This window comes from Plectropomus leopardus, chromosome 18, assembly GCF_026936395.1.
Source record: "Plectropomus leopardus strain MGB_pleo_1.0 chromosome 18, ASM2693639v1, whole genome shotgun sequence".
Taxonomy (NCBI): domain Eukaryota; kingdom Metazoa; phylum Chordata; class Actinopteri; order Perciformes; family Serranidae; genus Plectropomus; species Plectropomus leopardus.
This window is the reverse complement of record NC_142193.1, coordinates 3,017,947-3,031,881: the sequence shown is the minus strand read 5'-3', so window position 1 is coordinate 3,031,881 and position 13,935 is coordinate 3,017,947. Positions and strand designations below refer to the sequence as shown.

The 13,935-nt window shown below is 38.7% G+C and overlaps 1 protein-coding gene across 3 annotated transcripts in view; it reads left to right on the top strand.

Moving 5' to 3' along the window:
* Nucleotides 1-1,454: 1,454 nt before the first annotated feature.
* Nucleotides 1,455-13,935, top strand: part of rbfox1 (RNA binding fox-1 homolog 1) — a 338,256-nt gene continuing 325,775 nt past the window's right edge. The window contains exon 1 of one of the 3 annotated variants that reach the window (XM_042505386.2): nucleotides 1,455-1,585. The gene's annotated coding sequence lies outside the window, so the exon portion shown is untranslated. Of the gene's footprint in view, nucleotides 1,716-13,935 lie in introns of all 3 variants that reach the window. The other 2 variants (XM_088091126.1, XM_088091127.1) reach the window with 2 other exon arrangements.

Below are 13,935 nucleotides of genomic sequence, written 5' to 3'. Positions count from 1 at the left end.
AGTTATAAAAAGAAAAGTAATAGATGAATGCTGTATTTTGAAAATTCACAGGAAGCAAAGGTGTGTTTACAATAAAACAAACAATTCCTTCTTTAGGTAGTCCAAAAGGTACAGATGACTTTTAGGGTTGTTGTGTGGATGAGCACTTTTTTATCATTCTAAATACATTGTTTCCGTTATATTTTATATTATCTTTGGATGACATATGATAGTTGGTGATAATTGAGCAACATGGCTCAATTAAAGTGCAATGCCTTCAATTATATTAGCCAAATTAAATTCCTTTGTGATTTTAAAGCTGAAATTTAGAGTCCTCTTTCCCCACATGCCAACCAGCGTTTTTGAATTTCAGCCACGCCCACAATGATGACATCACATAAATTAAAGCAACTGCTCAGTAACAAGTAGTGTTGGGGCAAGATTTCAGAATAAAAGCCCGTTATTCGTTATAGCCAGTAAAATGACAAGGCAGTGCTGAGGAAATAGAGACACCTGGTTCTGAATCAAAATTCACTTTAACAATTAAAAGCACATGACTGGTTTTAAAATGCTCTCACTGTAGCCTACACATACACAATTCCTGGAAACATTTACAGGAAGATGGACATAAACAAGGAAGACTTAGCTGAAAAAAAGGTATTAACAATTCTACTTCAAACTATTATCTACCATGCATTAAGTAGACAACAGAGTCAAATTATTCCTTTCCAGAGGAAAAAAAATAAGCCTATGTCAGTTTCTCATTAATTAAGAGGAAATTGTAGAAATGATAAAATAAAGGGTTGTAATATTAGTCAGCAGGGATGTTTAACTTACTTTTCTTGGGGCCACTTCTGCAAAATGTCAGGGGGCCAGGCACCAATTACAGCAGCCCCATACTTTATATATTAGGACATTTTTCATTTTTTTGGACATTTCTGGGATCAAGGAAATTTTTAAGATGTTTTGACTTTTCTATCATTTTAGAACTTTTCAAGGATTGTTGGATGTTTCTAGGATTTTTTGATATTTCATGACATTTTGACGATTTCAAGACAATATGTGGACTTTAGGACATTTCTAGTATTTTAGGATGTTTGTAGGAGTTCAGGACATTTCTTGGACTTTAGGACATCGCTAGAATTTTAGGACATTTATATGATTTTAGGATGTTTATTAAATTTCAGCACATTTCCAGGACTTTGCGACATTTCTGGGATTAAGGACCTTTCTTGGACTTCAGGACATTTCCAGGGGTTTAGCTAGAACCTTTGTCGGGGATATGGGGGATTCTCCACTGACACTTTTTTTGATAATCAACCTCTATTTTGATGTTATTTAATGCAATTCACCTTAACTTTAAACTAAGTAAGTTGAGCGCCACTGGTCTACAGCTACTTTCAAAACCACGCCTTTATTTTGAAGAAACCATCTCTCTGTTTCCGGTCTGTGGCGGTCAGTGTCGCGAGCTTTGCGTTCTCCGCTGGCGCGAGGAGCAGCAGAGGAGAGGAGAGGAGAGGAGAGGAGAGAGAGAGAGAGAGAGAGAGAGGCTCCCAGCAGCTGTCAGTGTCTCTTCACCGCGGAGCATCCAGCGGCACGCAGGCAGGTGAGTGAACCGGCGACCAGTGTTTGAAAGCCGGGGAGAATTTCTGCGGTGTCCTCGCTGTTTCTGCTGGTTGGGAATTCCTCCGGTGCTTTTGAGCGAGCCTGAAGCTCGTCACTGAGCCGAAGTGAAGGTGAGGAGCTCGTGTGCGCAGGTTGTCTTCTGTCGAACTGTCTGCCTCTTGGAGAAACATGTGTTACTTTGTGAACTCGTGGCCGTTAGCTATGGCGACCTGTTTCTAGATATGGTGTGTTTTAGCTGAAGTTGAAGAGCTGCTGTGCTGATAATGAAGCAGGGCTTCACGTGCAAGTCAGCGTTTGTGCTGAAGTTGTGTTTATTGCGTCACGTTCAGGTGAATGAAGCCACAGCACGTCATGATGGAAGGGACTTCAGCTCTCTGTGTTTTCTTCATTTCTCTGGCGGGATAAACTGTTAAACCTCTATCATCAGTCTCTCTTGGCCCCTTGAGATAAATGTCCTTGTTTGGAAGCTGTGAGTGGACGTGTACCTGCTGAGCACTGAGTGTTCTGGAGCAGATTCTCAGTGATTGGCATTTGGTGGCCCCCAGTTCAACCCAATCTCCATATTTTTTAATTTCTTCTTCTATAGAAATCTGTATTCAGGTGGACTTCTGATGTATCACTTAATAATAGTGTCAGATAAAAACAGTCATCACATGCTCATGAAAGTGTTACCACAAAGAACTATTGAGTTTGGATCAATTATGTTGCTACATTGTAAAATCTACCATTTGAAAAAAAAAAAGTCGAGATGGGAAAATACCTCTTGAATAGAAAAGAAACATACAATGGCTGAGGAAGGGATGGTACAGCCTAGCAACCACATGTATTCATAAATGCTTTATTATCAATCAATCAAACTTTATTTGTATAGCACTTCATACAAAATAATGGAGTAGTAGTACCTTCTGTAGTAGTACCTAAATGCCTGACTGAATTTAAACAAATCTTGGAAAGCAACTGCCTTAAATATAAGTATTAATCTTAAATTTTATTCACTTTGTTTCTAGTTTACTTAAAACTTAGTATGGCTGCAACAAGGAATCGATAAAATAGATTACAATCAATTATTTAAAGTGTTGGCAACGAATAAAATGATCAATTCCTTGTGTCGCGTGATTATTACTTCACTTGCTGCGTCGCGGGGCGTCACATGCAGATGGGAGAAGCGGGTGTTTTGAAGAGGCAGAGAGGACGTTTTGTGCAAAAATTTCAGAAGTTTGGGAGCACTTCACATGATGCAAAACAAGGAAGTGTGTTAGCTGCAAAATATGCAAAAGTGCCACGGCATGGCACAGGAGCGCGATGGTTATGACGCAGCATCTAAAGCAAAAGTGAGAAGGAGAGCTCAACAGCAGGTTAAGTCTTGACAAAAAAACAACGCATGTTCAGTTTTAAAGTAAGGAAAGGCTGTCAACATTTAGTTTTTGAATTATTTCATATTTGATTTTGTAGTTATAATTTAATATTATTTTGACAGCTCAGGGATGTTCAAGCAACTGCCTGTTTATGCACTTTATTACACATTTCTGCACTATTGTCAATGATAATCTGTTCTTAAACAAAGTGATGGGAGAAAAAAATGCTTATTTCATTATTATTTGTTTTTTAAAATCCGATTAATCGAAAAAATAATCGACCGATTAATCGATTATCAACATAATCTTTAGTTGCAGCCCTAAAACTTAGTTATATTTACTTGATTTTGTGAAGTTGTTGCAACCTGAAAAAAATGAATGTTCAATTGAATCAATCTTTTTATGTTTTAGCAACTTCAGTATACCAAGATAACTGCTGTATATCTTTACTCTGCTGGTTGCAAACTAGTCAATCATGTTAGTATTTTCTTAAACATGTTAACAAAACAGAATTTGCCAATCTTCTAACTTCATCATTGACAAATCTTCTTTGTCATTATCAAGTTAAATCAGATTAACTTGGTATGCTGAAGTTGCCAACACTTACAAAGAATAAGGTAACTTCACTTGTCATTTTTGTGTTGCAGCAACTTCACAACATTAGGAATACACAGCTAAATCTGCAAGTAAATGTAAAAATTAGTTATAAAGTAGACATACATTTAGACTTATAGTTATATTTACTTTACATTTTCAATGCAATCAGTTTCCAAGATTATTTCAAGTAAGATTAATTTGTCAGATTTTATAGTGTACTCAGACTATTTTAAACCTGAACAAACAGGCTAGATTTCTCTCAAAACATTGAAAGACTGCAAAGAGCAGTTAAGAAGAAATGACCCAAACACTGGCTAAAAATTAATAAGAAAATGTACAAAAACAAAAGAGAAATAGAAATAAGTAAATAAACACACGCACACACACACACACACAATAAACAAACAAAAAAACACAAGGAAATGACCTGGAAAAAGTGCTTAAAAATTCTAATACTTCTGTAACATTTGTAAGTAGGATTATTATAAATATAGTTTTCCCCAAGTTTTTTTTCTCTCCCCCAGCTTAAAAAACATCTAAAACAACAACTTTCTTGCTATTTGTGGAACATTTCCTGCTAAGTTGCTGATTGCCTTTTTCCCATGTTTTTGAAAGAAATTGCACCAATTTGCTCAAGGGTACAGAGATGTAAATATCTGTGAACGGCATCTGAAAGCAGCACAAGAAATGATGTTGCTCCAGGTTCCAAAGGTTTATTGCATAACCCTTGAATATATTATACTTTTATTATTGTAAAAATATTACAAAGACCAAGCCAACAATGTGCTGATGCAACTAACAAGAATTGCTTGTTTATCAAAATCTGATATATCTTTTTCCCATTGTCCAAAAACTATGAAAAACACATCAGTGAGCCACACTGTTGCACTGGGCGACATGTTTCTTCATGACTATGAACACACTGTAATTTATTTTGATTCAGTCCCACATACATTTGAAAAAGAATGGAATAGCACAAGACTTATCCTTGAAAGCCATTAGACATTTTACACATTTTACTACAATAACATGTTTTTGTTAGTAAAATGAATAACTGTGTAAAGGATGATGTGGTTTAATGTTGGGAACTTCTACAACAGTCTTTGTGATGGTTTTGGATTGTTGTCAGGAGGTATCGGCTGTGTGCCAGTTTTGGTCTGGTATATATATGAATGAAAGATAGACAAACCTGTGCTTGGCTCCAATACTGTTGCATGTTTACACTGTCAAGCTCAAGTTGTAGTATTCTTGTATTGTACCGTTTTGCATGAATCCACCTGCACATAATTACTCAGTGGTTGCAGAGGGTTTACGTTTATTTTTTAAGTGCTTTCATGTAGGGCTGGGGCGACGTGTCGATGTAATCGATTATTTGAATATGTCGATTCACGTAAGGTGCGTCGACGCGTCGTTTCACACAGCGCGCGATGAGAGCGTGAGCAGCGCCGGGCGTGTTGTTTTTTGTTGTGCCGCTCGTGTATCGAGTGTATCGAGCACACTGCTTGCCCAGTTGTGCTCCCTTCGAAATTTATGTCTGAGGGACAGAGTGGCCTAGGTGGGTCTGTGTTCCTCAATTTTTGCAAGTACCAAGCTTTTGAAAGATGGAAGTTTAGGGCTGCTCGATTATGGCAGAAATCATAATTATTTTGATTGATATTGAAATTCCGATTATTTTCACGATTGTTAAACAGGATTACTCACTGATTTGAGAACATATGCGTTTATTGAACTTAAACATGGATGTTTCTTTTTAACACGACTTTGAACATTAAATATCCTGTAATTGAGCTAAAAAACAAGAAAGTAAAAAAATAAAACAAATAATATATAAAAATAATAGAAATAAATAACACCACTTTGCTATAGTGCAAACTGCTATACAGTAGTACAATGTACAAAATTTTTGAGGTAGTGATTGCTTTGAGGTATTTTTGAGCTATGGTATTAGATATTTGAGTATTGAAACAACAAATAAAAATAGTCACAAAAAAATCACAAATTTTTTTAAAACTTATGACATTTTTTTATTCCAAGGTGTACCTTCACCCCAGCTCCTCGCAGTCTGTCTCCTGCAGCCTCTTAAAGGTTTTCAGCCAGAAACACTAGTCTGTTCACTCGGTCTGGCTTCAAAGATGAGTGCAGACAGGTGACAAAGAGTGCCCTCAATACAGGCCTGCGCTGCGGTGTTGTGCTTATTCTCGACCAAGGGCTGCCTTTCTACCATCTTCTACTAGTTATTAACTTGTGTCGTCTTTCAAAACTGCAGAAACGTGCCGTACTAGTAGCTCCCTTCTCCCTCTCAACATGAAATAAAACAATATTTGGGGTTTAGGGGAGGAGCAGCAGCGCACTGCTGTGGAGGAAGTTTGCACTGCATTAACAACACAAGACGAAACGAGAGCAACACAGCATGCGGCACAATAATCGTTTTGTCTCAATTATCTTGTTTTCATGATCGTGGGAAGCCAAAATCAAAATTCAAATCGAAATTGAAATTCAATTAATCGCCCAGCCCTACTTCAGTTGCATGCATAAAAACAATCTGCGCACTGATAAATGAGAATTGTTATTTTTTAAGCATGATCTGAATTTCAAACCCCTGTGTTGGTCTGGACAAGGGGCTTTTCAATGTTGATGTCGGACTCAGTGGTCAATGACTGTCAGGCAGCGATGGCATCGCCCATTGGCCCAATCGCAGCCCATAAATCAGAATTTTTCTGGTGTACTGATCCATAGATCTGGATCCATATATTGATTCAGTTATCAGTGGTGCAATTTGATGAATGCAAAGTGTAAACATCCACCCAAAGGAAAAATCTGCAGTGTGGGAGTATTTGGGATTTTGGAGAAAATAATAGTCAACAGACAAAACACATACCATAAGTAGACGTTACAGGATTAATGACGGCGTACTTGCCTGGAGGGCATCTCACTCTGCTAACTTAGCAGCAACATAAGCTGCTCTGTTTCAACAATGTTAGCTGATGAGAGTGCACGAAGGTTATCTTACCACATTGGCTGTCTAAGGTGTGTTAGTGGTTTCTGTTTAAAGTAAAAATTATTGCACTTAACCTGTTACAGTTATGTTTAATTGTGTGTCGTTTTTATTTTTTATGGCTAAAAGCAAAAAAAAAAAAAAAGAAGTGGCAGCTTCTCCTGTAAGAAATTGTGTTAAAAGGGGCAGAATATATTGTTTCATATTGATCAAAGGCCCCTGAATTGAATCACATCAAAATTGTATTGTGGTGAACTTTTGTGATATTGATAAATAAATCATTTTTCAAAGAGTCGATATAATATTGCGTCATGGTCAAACTATTGATTTACACCTCTACTGATTTATGCACACAGTTTTTTTTTCTTCAGAATTGTGGGTTTGGATCTGGTTAGGGCTGGGTAATATGTCTTAAAAAATAATATTGTGATATATATTGCAATATTTTTAAATGTCCTTTAAACTAATGTAAATAATAAGTTAAATAAAGTACAATAAAGCTGAAATAGCTACTGTCAAATAATAAAGTTGAATACAATGCTATTGTAATAACATGTAATGAATAAGGATATAAGAAAGTTAAAGTACTTTTATAATGCAATTTTAAAACGTATAGTTATAATTAAATCAAACGAGGACCCATGGTGCTTTTATTTTGAAGGACCTGGTTCGTCTCAGTCCAGAAGTGTTGATGTTTTTTCTGTGGGCTTGAAGCCTCCGGTCAACAGTTAGTTGTAAGCGTTAGCAGACAGTTAAACAGACACCGTGGCGGCTTTAACCCTGAGGATTTAGTCCCTGTGAGCTGGCAACAAACTGACAGCACTCCAGTTCATGTATTACTGATATTTGAAAGCTGCATTGGTGCTCCGTAGTCACAAAAAGTGACTATATAGTCACAATTCGTGTATTGCAGATAAACACACCTCACCTGCTCACACTACCACTCATTAAGTTCACTGCGAGCTGCGAACTAACTACCAGCTCTAGAGATAATATATTAATAGTATTTGCAAATCACAGTAGTGCTCCAAAATGCGACTGGAGTCCTGCTTAAGCCCTGCTCTGTGTGTGTGTGTGTGTGTGTGTGTGTGTGTGTGTGTGTGTGCATCTGAGTGAGGCAGAGAACTGCAGGAGGGAGCGAGAAAACCAAAACGCCGGTGGCTCATAAAAATGACTAGGCTTTACACGATCACGATTTTTGGGCCGATCGCCGATCACCGATCAGTGAGTTTAAATAAACCGATAACCGATCACCGATCCGATCACGTGAGGAGCAATATTTAAATTACTTGTGTTTATGTACTTATATACTTATGTGCTGTTTCCTGAGTATCAATCTTGCCATGCCCCAGTCTGACTGAGATACAAGGGTTAAACATCAATGACCTCTGGAGGGCATTAAAGGACTGACAGGTTCAGTTAAGTTCAGTCTGGACAATCAAAAATATAACCCAAGACAAAAATAATTAGCACAACTTATAGTAATTAAATTACTTTATTGCAATTAATTACTTTCCTGTAACAAGTAAATACTGCAAATTAAGGACAGTAATGCTGCCTCAAACATACAGCAGCATATCAATGAAATTAACAGTCACAGACTGTAACTCTAGTACAAATAGAAGGCTGCCTCAAAACATTCATATACATCCATGAAATTAACAGTTACACACTTGTGCAAATAAAAGACAGTATTGCTGCCTCAAAACATTAATTAACAGTCATACTTGTGCAAATAAAGGGCACTAGGTCAGTATTAGTAATGCTGCCTCAGAACACTGATACACAACTTAGTGATTAACAAAATTAAGGGCAGTAATGCTGCACCAGAACACTGGCTACTGGCTACCATTTTAACTAAAAATAAATAATGACACCCAGGTCAACAGAAAATATGGCACCCAGGCCACCTGTATTTCCAATAAATAAAATAAATAGCAGCCAGGTAGTACTATACAGTACAAGTAAAATAAAATTCAAAATGGAATGAGGTGATTGTAAACTTGCCATATTACTTAGGCCAAATGCTTATGCCTTTTCAAACATCAATGGCAGATTCTTTCTAACAAAGAGGAGCATCTCAACTTTCCTGGCTGAAAGTCTGCTTCTTTGAGCATCAGGATGTTGGATGCAGTGCTGAATAGGCGCCACCACTAGTGCAGGGTGCAGACAGGTAAGCTCTTGCAGCAGTGGTGAGGGCAGAAAAGCGATCCTGATTGGCTCTCCAGTAAGCCAGGGGTCAGCATCCTGAAGGATGACAGGCTCTGACAGTGAGATTCAGCTGTGACATTGCTGTAGTGGCTTGCTGTAGGCCTTTCTTGCATGATCTCACCCAACATCGATGACAAGGAACCGGGTCGTGCTATCTTCTCAGCTGGCTCATCTGCGTTGCTGGCTTCAGGTCCTTGTGCTTCATCAGGGACTGTCTGTGCATCCAGCAGCTCTAAAAGCTGCTCCCGTGTGTGTGCCTTCAGCTCTGCAGAATAGCATCGATCCTTGTACCTTTAGTAAAACAAATAATAAAACATTGCATTAATTTAACAGCATTTGTTCTTTTAGAGCAATTTAGAATAAGACTGACTGTAACTAAATGCTCTGTTTGATTTCACTTGTACACTTGAGTTTAACTGACACTGAGGCATTTGTGTAAAAGCAAATATATAAGCTGGATGAAATAAATTTTATCCAATTAACAGAACATTTGATATTCTAAATCAGGTGTAAGGCTATTCTAAATCACATTATTTTATTACTGTATATTAATTTTAATTATATTTTGCAGATTATCTTAGTTTTTAATGTTTTTTCCTCACCTTGGGTCTAATAGAGTTGCCAAACTGTAGAGGGTTCATCTTCAATCCCATCGAATCTCCTGGTTACAGCTCTCAGTAGCTCAGCTTTTGCAGTCCCACACCACGATCTGATGGGGCATCTCTGCTCAGGAACCGTTTTAAAGCCAACACAGATGGAATCACGTCTGCAGCTGATGCAGTGGATGAGCTTATTGCTCTTGTGAGCTCCTCAAATGGTTCCAGAATTGTTATGATGTGTTCTATCAGACCCCACTGGTTGGCATTGAAGGAAGCTTAGAACTTCATGCTCAGCTCCATAAGCAACCAATGCGCGTTTTGTCCCAGCAGGCTTTGGAGCATATAAAAGCTGCTGTTCCACCGGGTGGTAACGTCTTGCTGGAACTTTTTAATATTCTGGCCCAGCTGTTGTTGCACATCATGAAATGCACAGTATGCTTGAGGAGCGTTTAAAGTGCCCGATGATGCGTCTCCCCCGTCGCGAGGATGTCCGTTATCATGCGCTGTGCCAATAACCCGTCGTGGATCGCTAGTTGAAGCGTGTGTGCCATGCATGGCAAAGTCAGCGATCCTCCTTCACGCATGGCTTTTTGCCATGTTTGCGGCGATATCCCGCAGTACAACGTGGACTCTCTCTCTGGGAATCTGCCACGTCTGGAGCATGTTCTCGAATTTTGTCACCAACGCTGCAGCAGAATGTGACTCGCGGAATTCCTGTGCGTGTGGGACCGCAGCTCAGGTTTAAAGTTTGAATCAATCCACTGGGCCGTTAAACTCAGTAGTGACATTGGGCTGACGTCTGAGGACCAAATGTCTGTAGTGAAAACTGATAGAGGATTGCCCTCCATCAGAAGGCTCTCTACGTGAATGGACATCCCGGTGTAGCTCACTCAAACCTGTCTCACCGCAATACGTGTGTCCTGGGAGGCGGTAGCGTGGATCAAAGTAAGTTAGCAGCCGTTGAAATGCAGGGTTCTCCACAATATTAAACGGCAGGTCAGACAGCACAATAAACTCCATCAGCCTCCTTGTGCCACCCCTTGCCTTCTCACTGTCCCGACTATACGGACGAGCAGCAGTGTCCAAAGTTGTTTGCTTTAGCATCCGTTTCGGAGTTTGCTTTTCTTTTTCTTTCTCCGCGCTGTGTTTCTTGAACTTGACATGCTCCTCCGGATGTATCTTTTCCAAGTGCCTGATTAAATTTGTCGTGTTGAAAGTTTTTGCCGATGTTCCCCCGCGAGGTACTGTAGCGTTGCATATATTGCAGATAGCTTGTGCTATGTCTGATTCTCTCACTTTGAAGAACTTCCACACCTCCGACATTTTTGTTTGTGCCGCAAACAAGGATGTTGCTGTCGTGAGGATTCAAAGAAACTTTATTGTCCGTCACATAGCGACAGTACTCAAAACAGGAAGAGGCACGAAGACGAAAATGAAGTTTTTTTTAATCATGAATCATTAGCTCTCGGATACAAACAAATAAACATGTCGATGCTGTGAAACTAGTTTGGAGTAAATGAGACAGATTAAAAAAATTTCAACACGACCATGACGTCATTGATCGGATCGGTGATTTATGACATGACGCCCGATCCCGATCATTTCAAAAAATGCCAAATATCGGCCGATCCGATATAGCCGATATGATCTGTGTAAAGCCTAAAAATGACACATTTTATACTGGATGGTCACGATAAAGTCATTTTAGGCACGAGGAACTGGCCGCAATACATCCACCTCTATCTGGTGTGTTTAAAAAATTGGGTCATGGAGAACAATAAGGGTTATTTATCCATCAAATTATTACTGGTAGCAATTACACTCTGATATGAAATGTCTCGAGTGTATGTGGACGTTTTGGTCTGATTATGGTGCAACATAAAAGGTCAGGTAACTGAAATAATGACTTGCCCCTGTGAACCATAGGTGAGATTTATATTGTCGACGATATCAATCACATGATGGACGAAAGTGTTGGACATGTTTCTTCATGCTGACAAAAATCATGCGTGGGCTTTTGTTTATGATTATGACAGTGTAGAGGAGATAATAATTTCAGAATTTAATTGAGAGAATAAATACGAGGGCAATGTATTAAAAATAATTGAAGTGCTTTTGAAGCTGGTTGAGAGAAAGCTCTCTTGCGCTGCAGCCATCTTTCATGTGGTGAATATGCAAAACGAGGGAGAGAAGCATCTGCTGTTTGGCTGGCAACAAGCTGACTGTCATGTAGGCAGGGACCATGTATTGATTGCCTCATGAAACTGTATTGCTGTCGAAAGAACTATCGCATGCTGACAGACTGTGCAGGCTATAATTGAGCAGCACACAGTGAGTCCTGGAGAGAGGATTTACAAGCTACTGAAACTGTTTACGAGGTTTGAGTTAACATTGGACGAGCTGAGGCAAAACACGTCCACCTGCCGACACTGACACGCTTCGTGCGTCTCTGCTAATCAGCAAGGAAATCAGTTATTCTGTGCTCATCTATGGGTCAGCAGGAAGGCCCTCATTTTAATTTAAAAGTCTGGATAATGTTATAGAGTAGAGTCCAAATGTCACAGAGTAGAGTTCTGACCTTTGTAGAACAGAGTACCAGTTTCTCTGCAATTATCAAAAAATCAGGTCTACTTTGTATTTCACTGAACAGTTTTCTAAAGAATACTAGTGATCCAGTGATTATTTTGATCAGCTACTTTTTGGTTGAGAATAGTCTGATCGGTAGCTGACTGGATGACAAAAACAAGACAATTTCTCTGTGCGTTGCCAAAATGGCTTCAGCGGTCTGGCGGTTCAAACTGGTGTCAGAGAAATAAAGGTGTGTTCAGACTGAACGAGAAGTAAATTTTTGCCTTGCTTTACTTGTGCAAATTCATTCATTGGAGTACCAGCTGTGCTCAGTGGTGGGGATGGCAGATGGAGCTAATGTTAGGGCTGCTTTGCATGGGGGGTCAGTAAGAGATGGTTGATAAGTAAAAACAAAGGGGACAAAATAATAAATTACCTTTTTGTGTCAATAGCTGTTATTATTTGTGCTGGATGCAATTTGAAATATATATATATATATATATATATATATATGTATATAAACAAGTCATCATCTCATCACAACCTCAGCATGTAATTAAGTTCACTGTGGTCACTGTGGTCAGTAGTGATGCAGTAAATATGTTTAGGGCTTTAAATATGTTAAGGCAAGAATGGAGGAAGTGGAGCAAATACGCTTTTGTTGACGCTCTATGTGTGTCAGAGGTAAAACGGAGTTTTCCATCTTGGTTTAAATCATGGGCCCTTGTGTTAATATGTCATTTCTTTCAGAACTAAGTGCATAATGCTCGTTAGCAGCAGACCGGCGGCAGGTAAAAGTTTAGCAGATCAGCTGATGTCCCGTACAGTCAACAGTGCCACTTGACTAGTAGTGCTCCAGACAGGTTTTGCCACACCGGCACAGGTGTGTGTGCGTGCGTGTGTGTGTGTGTGTGTGTGTGACACATGGTGACACACACGGTAAGCAGCTTATGAGCTGCAGAGCAGCTGGTGTGCCCCAAAATTATACCAAAATTATGTTTATTGGCTTACAATAACAACAACGATAAGTTACAAACCCCATCCCACATAACAAAATCTTTGTCAGTAAAAGGAATACACAATAACAATAGTTAAATAGTAAAAAAAAATAGCAATAATAAAAATAATAACAATACTACTACTACTACTATTACTACTACTAATAATAGCAGTAATACTACTACTACTACTACTACTATTACTACTACTAATAATAGCAGTAATACTACTACTACTACTACTACTACTAATAATAATAATAGCAGTAATACTACTACTACTAATAGCAGTAATAATAACATTATTAATAATAATAACAACAACAGTAATAATACATAAATAAATAAAGAAATACATAAAAAATAGCGGTCATTACATACATACCTTAAAACATTCAAACAAAAAATCAAATAAACAGAATTTTCTGACTAAATGCAAAAATAAAAACTGTGACTAACCGTTTACTCCAGCTGTAGTTTAAGTTGATGTTCATCAGAGTTTATTACATGACTACTTTGGTACAAACATTACCTATAGTGTGGCGGATAACTGTCCGCAATTTACTCACCCAATTAAAAATCGACCCGAATTTGGCGCTTGGAGGATGTTAATTTCAGACTTTGATTACACATTATGAAGAGAGTGTGAAAAAAAAAGCGCTCAGTAGGGTAAGAGCTTCTGTCCTGAACCCTCCTAGCAGGTTACCATGGCCAGAGTTCGGAGGAGAGTCTGCTGCATGGGTTTTACTCATATTTCCTCTGCAGAGGAAGGTTTTGTCTGAAACATTTGGAAAGGCAGCTTGAGATAACAGGAAGTGGCAGTTGGGCGGATTTCTTTTTTTCCTCTTTGAGAATGAGGTCAAACTGTACAGACAACATTCACACCTGACTGACATCTGATCACAGTGTCTCGAGTTGATAACATCCTCAATCCACATTTTCAGCTGCATTGCCATGTGTTCTCATCCAGATAAGATATGCAAATACAGGTTGTATGTTATTCAAGT